Source organism: Pyxicephalus adspersus, chromosome 4 (genome assembly GCF_032062135.1).
Source record: "Pyxicephalus adspersus chromosome 4, UCB_Pads_2.0, whole genome shotgun sequence".
Taxonomy (NCBI): domain Eukaryota; kingdom Metazoa; phylum Chordata; class Amphibia; order Anura; family Pyxicephalidae; genus Pyxicephalus; species Pyxicephalus adspersus.
Genome location: NC_092861.1, coordinates 1,482,357 through 1,493,688, shown reverse-complemented (window position 1 = coordinate 1,493,688; position 11,332 = coordinate 1,482,357). Strand labels below are relative to the sequence as shown.

The window sequence follows — 11,332 nt, the reverse complement described above, 5'->3', positions numbered from 1 at the left end:
AGGGTTAGTGTTGGGTGAATGTTAGGTTTAGGGTTACAGGAGGGGTGGAGTTGGGGGTACTGGACGGGTAATGTTGGGTGAATATTAATAGAAATCCCATGGAAACTAAAATGTTTCTTTTCACTGAGATGAATGACCAAATATTGTGAATGTGATGGGAATGTCGGAATTTATCTCTCTGCATAGCAACATTTCTCAGGCGGAATACAAAGAGATGAAAATATTCACATAAATGAATATCTCAAGGTAACCAGGGCGGAGACATCTAACGCGTCAGGAGAAAATCCGGGGAAATTTCAGTCACGTGACCAATGATACAAAATCTTCTGAAGGATGAATTTATATCTTTCACCCTGACACCCTGAGCCACCAAGACTTGGAGGAGTTAGACTCTCATGGGAGAACCTGGGTGATCCTGCAAACCTGGAATGGTTTTCCTAAAAAAGATTTGCTGTTAGTTGGTGAAGGGTTCCAATCCTGAACGAGATCCATTCCAGGTTTGCTGGATCACCCACAGCCTCAAAAACCCATTCACAGCATCACAGTGATCTGAGCATTGTTGTTCATTGAGAGCTTCCTCTTCAAATCTGAATTTTTGCCTTTTAGATCTATGAACAGCGAAATAATTTAATAACTTGTAGTTATATTTTATTAGTTTGAGCCAACACACAATCTTCAGACAATGAAACTGAAAATAAAAATATAGACATAAGTGTACTTCTCACAGCACAAACCTCAGAATAGAACGAAATCCTAATTATGCCATCTGCCAACAATCAATATAATATATACACTGCGCATGGAACGGCAGCTCCACACCTGCAATTAAATATATTACACTTTATAAAATACTCCACGGCGCATTCATTACCACCATCAACACACCATTTACCAGCGGGAGCAATACTTGAAGAAATACCTCGAGACTTCCAGTGCAAGGATCAGAGGAGTCACTTGTATGGCCGTAGCTGCCCATTGGTGTCACTTAGGTTTGTTCTTCTGAATCATCTCCACTCCATATGGTGTCACCAAGCCCACCATCAATGGTGGGAAGAAGAGCCGCGCTACATGACCTACACTTATCGATGGTACCCTGGACTCATTTTTGGATACTTGGCCATCACATCTAACATGCTGTCAGTAAATGAACACCCTTGAAGTCCCTTTCCTCCATGAAGACATGGGGTCCAGTTTGGTGTGTAGGAACTCAACAGATTCCTGACCTCAACCCCACTGGACACCATTGGGATAAATTGGAACACCAACCATAAACCAGATCTTCTCTTCAGGACTTTCAGTTCCTGGACAGACTGCAAAACTTGTAGAAGGCATTCCCAGTAGAGTGGGGGCTGTTTTAGCTAAAATTTCCAAATAATGGTCATGGTTTTGGTTTGGGATGTCATATAAGTGTGAGGGTCGGATGTCTTAAAACTTTTGGCCGAGCATAGGGATCTGAAGCTATGATGTATGTTCTCCTGTGGTGTCCTTACCATTAATGCTTGCTTCTAGGTCACCATTAATCTCTATGGTGAACAGTGGGTAGCCCGGGGAATGGCGTATGCTAGCACAGAGCTGTATGGAATGGGAAAAAGTTGAACCTGCTGCTCCTTGGAAAGATTAACCTGGTCAAGATGTGGGGCGCATAAAATCCTAAAAAAATCACCAACCTCCACCTTCACCTAGAGGTCCTCCACCCCCCACTCACACTTTGAGGCCACACATGTATATTGTATGCTTTCCTTTGACCTCTTCCCAGATAGCTTTCAGGCCAGTCACAGGAGGCCCATCTTATACTAGCAGTGGGGCGTTCTTGATAATGCCGAGAAGGGTGCCGACATGCTGGGTATCATTACACTATGAGTGCAGGATTTTATAGTAAGAACTCCTCAGGGGCGGGTCCATGACTCCCAGCATAATCCCTTTAATGACATTTACTGAGGACATCTAGTGGCAGAAAAATGAACTGCATGTGTCAAGTTCATATTGAAGGTATCACCCTATCATCTGATTTTTCTGTTTTTTTTTTTTTTTACATTCTGTAGACTTTTATTAAAAAGGTTATCCTACATGATCTTATCCCAGCAGAGAGGGTATTTACCTTCTGTAAAGTTAGGAATAGCCACTAGAGGGAGCTCCTGCAGCTCTCTTGTGTTTATAAAGCTCTGTAGGTGTTTGCATGGGACCTTCATTATAGTCCTGAGGCTTCCAGTAAGGGGTGAGGTCAGTGGAACATAATACCCTTTAGCGGTATAGATTCAGTTAGTGTGGTTTTGTGGGTGAAACTTACCTACCCATCTTCTTCTGTCTTTTAAAACTCTCACTACTTCCTATCACTCCATATCTCCCTCCTATTTTGTGTTAATTCCCCCACCTCCTAGATTGCAAGCTCTTCAGGGCAGGGTCCTCCTGTGTCACTGTCGGTATATGTCTGTCATTTGCAACCTCTATTTAATGTACAGCGCTACGTAATATGTTGGAGTTGTGGAGGGCAGCTTTGACTAGTACTGCTCACTGTAACCCCATTCATTCTCTATGGGTCTTCTGCAGCAACAGATCACTGTCATTAGGAAGCCATAACTGCCCTACAACCTCACCTTTGGTCTAAACATAGCCTAATACTTCCTCTTCTAAAGTTACAATGTTGCAATCTGATTACTTAATGAAGAAGAGACTGAGAAAATGCTTCCTTCTGCCTGCAGCAGACTGATGACATAATCCTAGCCTAGGCACAGTCTCTGATTTTCTAATATTAAAAAATAAGCACTGTGTTCCAGCGGCTCCTTTGTACCTTTTAATACATGAGCGCTCTGCTGTTCTTTTCAGCGGTTTCCTTGACATGTAAATGATTCAAAGTGAGACAACAACAAGGAGTGAGAAAAAAAAAGAAGTCATTCAATTTATTTAAAGCTCTTGTTTCCAGAGCGATCTGGCTCATTGCAGTGTTTCCTTGTTAGATGGCAGTGCTGCCTTTTTTTGCTCACATTCTTGTACATGAGATAAGGAAGTGAATTGAGTAATCAGGGGTGTGTGCAGGATCCAGAGGGGGAGAGCAGACCTGGGCAGACTTCTACATAGAGAGAAGAAGGAGGCGGAGGCAGCTCACCTGTCTGTCCCCACATTCCACAGGACCCACCAAAGGGACGCACAACCAGGTAAGACAATTCTACCAATGCTTTTCTCTGCTTGGTTGGAGGAGGAAGTGGATTTTGTAGCTTTTTTTTTTCAATGCCTTGCAGGTAGAAGTTTTCAAAAACACTGAGAAAGTTTAAAGATTAAGCTGAATGGTAAAAATGTATGAGATCTAAAAGTGTCAATGGGGGAATAAAGCTTGGGGGTCTGCGGGGGTGAAGGAGTGGAGAGGTTGCTGGAGGAATCTGCACCAGGTATGGAAAAAACAGCAGCAAGAAAATATACAAATCTGCAGGTATGACGAGGGATCATGGGGAGGAAATAAACTAAACCAGGAATAGGACTGAGTTATGTGTGTTCGGGATATGGTGGGTGAAAGTGTACAGGGAACGGATACTTGGCAAGAAGCTGCACAGGGATCAAGGTAAGCAGGAAAGGTGTGTAGAGGACAGATACTTAGCAAGAGGGTGAATCTGCACAATGTTTGGCGTTTGGTGGGTCAAGGCATAGAGAGGACAGATACTTAGCAAGAGGGTGAAGGATTTTGCACAACATTTAGGGTATGGTGGAACAAGGAGAAGAGGGAATAAACTCAGCTTGGAAAAGGTCTGATGGGGTTCTGTGTGTTCGGGATATGGGGGGTGAAGGCGTAGAGAGGATAGATCCTTAGCAAGAACGTATAGGAATCTGCACAATGTTTGGAGTATGGTGGGTCATGAAGTAATAAAAGAAAGATAATTAGCAAGAGCTTGTAGGATTCCATATAGAGATGGAGTTATGGTGGTCAAGATGTAGAGAAGACAGATACTTGGCAAGGGGATATAAGAAGCTGCACAAGGATCAAGGTATGGTGGGTCAGGGAGTGCAGTAAATACAGGAGAAAGAGAATATAGGGATCTGCGGGGGTTCCATGGAGAAGAGGAAAAAAACTCAGCTTGGAATAGGACTGATGGGATTCCATGTATTCAGGATATGGTGAGTGAAGGCATAGAGAGGACAGATACTTGGCAAAAGTGTATAGGAATATGCACAATGTTTGAAGTATGGTGGGTCAACGTGTAGAGAAGACAGATCCTTAGCAAGAGAATCTGCACAACATTCAGGGTATGGTGGTTCACCAAATAAACTCAGCTTGGTAAAGAACCGGTGGGGTTCTGTGTGTTTGGGATATGGTTGGGTGAGGGTGTAGAGAAGACATAAACTCAGCTTGGTATAGGATTGATGGGGTTCTGCACAGAATTGGGATATGGTGGGTGAAGTCATAGAGAGAAAAGATATTTGGAAAGAGTGTTAGGAATCTGCACGTTTGGTGTATGGTGGGTCAAGGTGTAGAGAGGATAGATCCTTAGCAAGAGGGTGAAGGAATCTGCACAACTTTCAGGTTATAGTGGGTCAAGAAAATAAGCCTAGGAAGAGCTTGTAGCCCTCTGAACATTATTTGAGGTATGGTGCGGTCAATATGTAGGGTAAACACATTAGCAATCTGCACGGCATTCAAAGTACGGTGAGTGACGGCACAGACAGGACGAATATTTAGCTACAGAATGTAGGAATCTGCACAGCCATCAACATAGTGCAAGTCAAGGAGTTGGGAAAATCATTTTAGTATTCTGCACAGTGTTCAGAGAATGGAGGGTTAATGAATAGAGAAAAGACATAAGCGAGAACATACAGGATCCTGCAAAAGGAATGGCAGGTCAAGGTATGTAGAAATGTAAACTAAGCAAGAGCTTGTGAGATTCCAAACAGTGTTCCTGGTATGGTGGGTCAAGAGGAACGATATTTTGGACCACGGTTCCACACAATGTTTGGGAAACAGTGGGCCAAGGAATAGAGAAAATAAACTAAGCATGAGGATTCTGCACACTTGTTTGGGGTCTGGTGGGTCAAAGTCATAAAAATGAATGATAATTAACAAGCGCTTGTAGGGTTCTGTTCTGTGATTCTGGTATGATGGGTGATGGAGTAGAGAGAAAAGAAACTTATCATCAGCACTTTGCACCCCCAGATCCACCTATGGCTTTGGGTTCAGGTTTTCCATTTATCCAGATTTTAATTTGCTTCTCTATTGGTTGATTTGACAGATTCTTGTCTTGTTTCTATCACTATATGTAACTATGTCATGTAAATTATTTTATAATATATTTTAGTATAACTTTATTTGATTGTATAAGATTCCTGCACAGATGGCACCGTCCTTCTATAGAAGAGATAGATAAGAGAGACAATAGGAATTCACAGTAAGATATATTGGCATATGGGAAGCAATCGCCTATATCTCGTGATTGGAAAATGGCTGATAAAACAATAAAAGTGAACAAAGCTTGGTTTGATATTGGGAATGTGCTCCATGCACCTGATTGTTTACTCATAGACAACTCATTATTACTTTTTTAAGCCTGGCAAATCCAATAGGTAAAAATGTAGACGGTTGGCACAATATTTGTCTTTCATAAACTGCATGATTGTACAAAGCCAGAGGGGTCGGTGCATTGTGCAACTCATTGTTGCCATTGCTGGCAAAAAAGCATGCTCGTCCTCTATGGGTTGAGCAAACAGGAAGTCGTTTGTGGGTTGTAAAGTGTCACTTCTGCCTTCGCTCTGCCTTCATTATAAAAGTTTTCTGTTCTGTAATGCCTTGTAATGTCTTCCTGGTATGTTTACTTATTATATGTATTCCTGGGGGGTTAAAGGGTCTCCCAAAAGTGATATTGATTGGAATTGTAAAACTCGTATAATGCTCTCGTAAGGTAAAGAGGGGACAAGCTAACAAAGTGGGGTGAGAAGCTGACCTCTTAGGAGATATGGTAGCCAGTCAGACATCTCCAAAAGTCAATTTTACCCAAATCTGCAGGTGAATCAGAAATATTCCCTTCTGGTGTTTGTATTTCTTCTGCGATACATTTTATCAGTATTGTGTGGTTTCGGCATGGCGGACCAATAAATGCTGCAGGCTTTGGCCTTGTTTGGGACAACCAGGCAACGAGGGGTTACTGAGCCTCGGGAAGAAATGTCTACCACGCTCACAGGTTTTTCAATGAGCAATTGTTCCTTTTTTTCCCCTTGCCACGAAATAGGAATTAAAACCCTCATCTAACAACCACCATGATTGGGATTAGTATTACAGGGACTGCACAAACCACCAAGAAATGGGGTACAGTATTGTGACAAGTATAACACTTGGGGGTGAAGGGAATAATGATCGTACAGCTACTTGTGTCTGCATTGGTGCCTGACTACACGGTAATTGTGAGTTAAATACTCAACTGAGAAATAAAACTTTTCAGTAAAGTCTTAGGGAATGTGCCATCTCAAGGCAAGGAAATCCCATAGCCAGAAGAATCAGAAGAATTTTTGGCTGCTGTTTGTGGTATATATAATCCATTTTTGCATGTTTACTTTGCTAGCTTTAGACATTGGAATCCTCAGCACAACACACGTGTTCTGTAACCTGAGGCGTCACCTTTATATGGTCTGCCATATATTATTATTATGTGATTGATGAATTATGTATGTATAATACTCTGTAGTTCTGGCTTCGGCTCTTCTGTTTATGGTAAACCTATTTCTTAATATCAGATGAGCTCTGCTTGCAGAGACGACTAGATCTGATTTGAGTAGTTCCCAATTTTCTTTTGGGTCCTGTACACCTTCTGTGGTCATTATGAGGTCTTCCCACCATCCCTACATTGAGTTATTGGGTCTGTACACATGCCAGGCTCATTATGAGGGCCTTCCACCATCCCTATATTGAGGTCCAAGGTCTATAAACTGATAAAGGGTTCTAATCATTATGATGCTGAGCTCCCAGGTCTGTACAGTTGCCAGGCCTAATATGAGGTCTTCTCACCTTTCCAATATTGAGTTCCTGGGTTTATACACCAACTAGGTCCATTATGAGGGCTTCCCACCTACATTGAATTCCTGGGTCTGCACACATGTTGTGCCCATTATGAGGGCTTCCCACAATCCCTGCATTGAGTTTCTGGATCTTTACACTTGCCAGGTCCATTATGAGGTCTTCCCACCATCCCTATTCTGAGTTCAAAGGCCTATACACTATTAGAGGGTTCCAAGGTCTATAAACCAATAAAGGGTTTTCATCATACCTGTGCAGAGCACCTGGCTCTGTACACCCACCAGATCCATTATAAGGGCCTCCCATCGTCTCTGTTGAGTTCCAAGGTCTATACATCAATGAGGGGTTCTCATCATACCTATGCAGAGCTCCCGGCTCTGTACATCAACAAGATCCATTACGAAGGATTCCCACCTACATTAGGTTCCCGGGTCTGTAAACCTGCCAGCCCCATTATGAGGTCTTCCCACCATCCCTAGTCTGAGTTCCAAGGCCTATACACTATTAGAGGGGTTTCATCATCCCAATGCAAAGCTCCTGGTTCTGTACACCTGCCAGGCCCATTATGAGGTCTTACCACCCTCCCTATTCTGAGTTCAAAGGCCTATACACCATTAGAGGGTTCTCATCATCCCTATGCAAAGCTCCTGGTTCTGTACACCTGCCAGGCCCATTATGAGGACCTCCCAACATCCCTGTGTTAAGTTCCAAGGTCTATACACCAATGAGGGGTTCCCATCATCTCTATACTCCTGTAGGATGCCCATTATATGGTGCTTGTAGTGAAAGAATGTAGCAGGGGAACTCACAAAACTCCCAGATGGACAGAACCGGAGTCATGGCGGGAAGGTCTTCTTGTTGGGGTTCTCAGGACTTGAAAGAATACTGGTGTGAGCTTCACTCAATTTTGACCAGCCTGACCTTCTAATAGATGACTGGGACTTGTGTCCACAGAAGATTAGCCCCGTGCTATAGCCTGGGGGGAGTAAAATGCTTGTTGTGACATTAAGGGAACATCTACCCAGCAGGCAGGAGATCAGTCTAAAGTTTACTTTGCTGATATTGTTCTTTCTCCGCCTTTCTCTCTTTTTAGATAAATACTTTCCATTACAGAGCTTGTAGACCCAGTGCAGGGATCTCTGTGCTTCTCTATGCAATATGGCCAAATCATTGCTGAATAGAGGAGCCTAGCGGGTGCAGTACACAGCTTCCTGAAACACACAGCACAATGCTTTAGTACCCAGGCCTGATGCAAGCATTGAGCCGGCTCTAGTGTATATCAAATGGATGGATGTCAGTTTGGGTGTCCCTTGCCTGACTTTGCATGCATTCATATGTGATACTAAGCCTCCACGATTGGTGGGCCAGGGTTATTCAGGCTGGGGAGGAAATTGCTAGAGACTTGCTGCAGCTTCTATTGTACATTTTATTAAGCTCTGACTAAGCCATTTCACTGTAGGTAAAGCGTCTGTATCCAAACTCCTCACTCACGCGAGTTTGGTGTCATTGCAACAGTGCAGACATCCGTGTCACATCGAAGGGGAAGTACACATTGAAAAGCGCCACATTGACACCCACTGCGGAAGGACATGTGGCTGAGAAAACAGGATTAACTCCTCACATGCCAGGTAGGCTTCACAATATTCTATTGAAAAGTGCAGTCCAGGCTGATGTGAGAACTTGGGATAAGGTCAGGTTTATTGTTGGTGATTCCTTTCCACCGGTATTGCGATTGGAGGAAAACTGTTGAAGCCGTTGCATAATGAACCGCAATTCCATAGACCGCATAGTAAAACAGTCATTTCTGCACCCAGATGTGACAACTTTTGCAATGAAATATTTACAAACCAAACAGATCTTATATTAGAAATTCATTGTTAGGGGTAACAAATTATCCAAAACTTTCTGGCATTCACCATACTTCTGTACATGGGGACTTGGCACACGTGCTGCAGCCGGTAAAGGGTTCCTAGCGGTAGTTTCTTGCATTGTTGGTTCTCTGGTGCCCCTTTTGTCATCGTTGTAGCAGGGCCTTTGCTGATATTTCCTGTGCAGCAAAGTTCTGCAGAGAAAAGGCCTAAATATATCCCAGGGTAAGCCTGGCACAGCAGATGAGCCGTACCCCCAGCACCAGATGGTCTCCTAACTGCGAAACCGTCTAATTGCTGGTCTGTTCAGAGCCACCATCCTGTACCCTCATATGGTGCCATGTAGAGACAAGTCCTGGCACCTGGTAGTATGCACACGGAAATATATATATGTTCTGCAGAAAGCAGCCACCTAACTGGCGGGCTGAGCCAGCTGCTTCCCGATATATTGCTGGAAAGAAGAAGATCGGAGGCTATAGAAGGATCCCATGCAGGAGTTTCTAATGAAAGAGTGTTATGGCCGAAAGGTTTGTGCTGTTCACCCCTTGTAAAAGGGCACCCCAACCTAATCTCCTGGCCTTATTAGTAGCTCTATGCTCCTCCTGGAGAATGGCCACCAATGGCAATTAGAAAGAGCCAGGACTTTGGTACTCTATAGGTTTCATCAAGGTCACTAAACCTCAAAGCATTTATACAATTATCTCAGTTATTATGGGGGGGTCCGAGAGGGACATAACCACCCCCTGACCGTCAAATTCTTACAGACCCTCAGCTAAAGACCCCCAACTATCACAAGCTGCTTCTTCCTATTTCATGAGATGTTCCTGGAGGGTTTCACACTCTCCAAAAAAATGTCCACATTTTGTTGTGCTGCATCCAACCTCTTCACGTAGGTCAATATTGTGTCAGGAGACGCTCTTCTGGCCGACAATCCCGGGCGGTGTCCCACCAAAGTGAAGTGCGCTCGGTCTATTCCTTTCTGTGGCAACACTTTTTGCAGCAGAAGAGTTTTAGTGGATTTAGTGCTTTGCTGGTTGCAGCATCCTTGTTTCCCTTTAGCCGTGTTTTCTCTCTCAGCATCCCCTGCATTGAGACTGCACAGCTGAAGGGGCTTGGAGCTGTGCTGCAGCTGATTAGCAGAATGGTTCCTGAATAATATCACACTGCCATTGGCTGCTGGGTCCTTATAGCTTCTCTTCTCTCTGATTCCAGTGCCTGTTATAGCGTTTAGCTGGGCTGATCTGTGCTGGAGAGATTCTCCTGTGATTTTCTGTTGCTGACCATTGCCTGTTCCTGACCTATAGATTGTACTCAGCCTGGACCGACCTCTACCTGTGACCCCGACTCTGTGTCTAATCCCTTTGTACCTCGTCTGGTCGACGGATCACACGACTTTGGCTGTGTACTCTGGATTTGCCTTGTAGTTTTTATATTGCTTAATCTGTGGGCCCCTGGTCCATCCCCAGACACTATCCATCAGACACCTAGTCCTGGGGCAACTAAGTGCTGGGAGATGCAACCAGTCTTTGGAGGCTGAGCAGGGGCTATAGGTGCAGACTACGGCGTTAGATTGGGGGACTGGTATCTGGCGAGTACTGGTGCTGACCAGGGCCTTACACGTTCACTCCAATACGTTCAGACAATTCCATTGGTGTGTTAGATGAACCACATAGTAAGTATGGAATCCAGTCCATTTGAACCTGAAAGCTCTTGGCATTTGGAACAGATCGATGTCTCCATAGGTTCTGTTGGAAGCTTGTTACATGACTACCAAACCAACAAGATGGCAGTTGGTCTTCCCCAACACACGATGTCCATATCTACAAAAACTTAATTTCCATTCCAACTCCATCCAGCGACAGACAGATCCCATACATCGTGTGGTGTAATAATGCAAAGAAGGTGAACCCATTGTGCTTTCAATGTTCAGCTCCATGTAATGGCTCACGTGGCATAGGATTCCGGTTGGCAGAATTCAAGGATTTTGAGGGACATTAGTGACCTGACTATGGGCTGTCTAATGTCATGAGAATAAATATTCATCATTTTGGTGTATCCAGTTTGGTCATCATCACCATACTCATCACCATCATTATGACCATCTTCACCATCATCTTCACCATTATCAGGCCTCCTAGAATTCAGCCGGTGATAACGAGACTGAAACTTCTCCTAGTATTGTCTATGGATGGTCCCAAGGACCTTCCATCCAAACATTCTCATATATTATGAATGGCAGCTTGAGTGGCTTCCCTGCTACCTCCCATTGTAGTAAACAATTTACAACTTCCATTTTCTCTCCATCATAGAAGAGCAATACAAGACCATAAATAATGAATTCTTTTTTCATTCATGGTTTTGGGGTCACTTCTGTCATTCATTTGGGGTGAGTGCTTAACCCTATGGGTAATTAGTGTTGGGTAGATGTTCCCTTGCTCGGGTTGGGGGTCATCTGATAATCTCAACCACTAAATCT

At 43.8% G+C, this 11,332-nt stretch overlaps 1 protein-coding gene across 1 annotated transcript in view; it reads left to right on the top strand.

Moving 5' to 3' along the window:
• The first annotated feature begins 2,930 nt into the window (after positions 1–2,930).
• Positions 2,931–11,332, top strand: part of PTK2B (protein tyrosine kinase 2 beta) — a 72,424-nt gene continuing 64,022 nt past the window's right edge. Inside the window, exon 1 of the mRNA XM_072408945.1 lies at positions 2,931–3,152. The gene's annotated coding sequence lies outside the window, so the exon portion shown is untranslated. The remainder of the gene's footprint in view (positions 3,153–11,332) is intronic.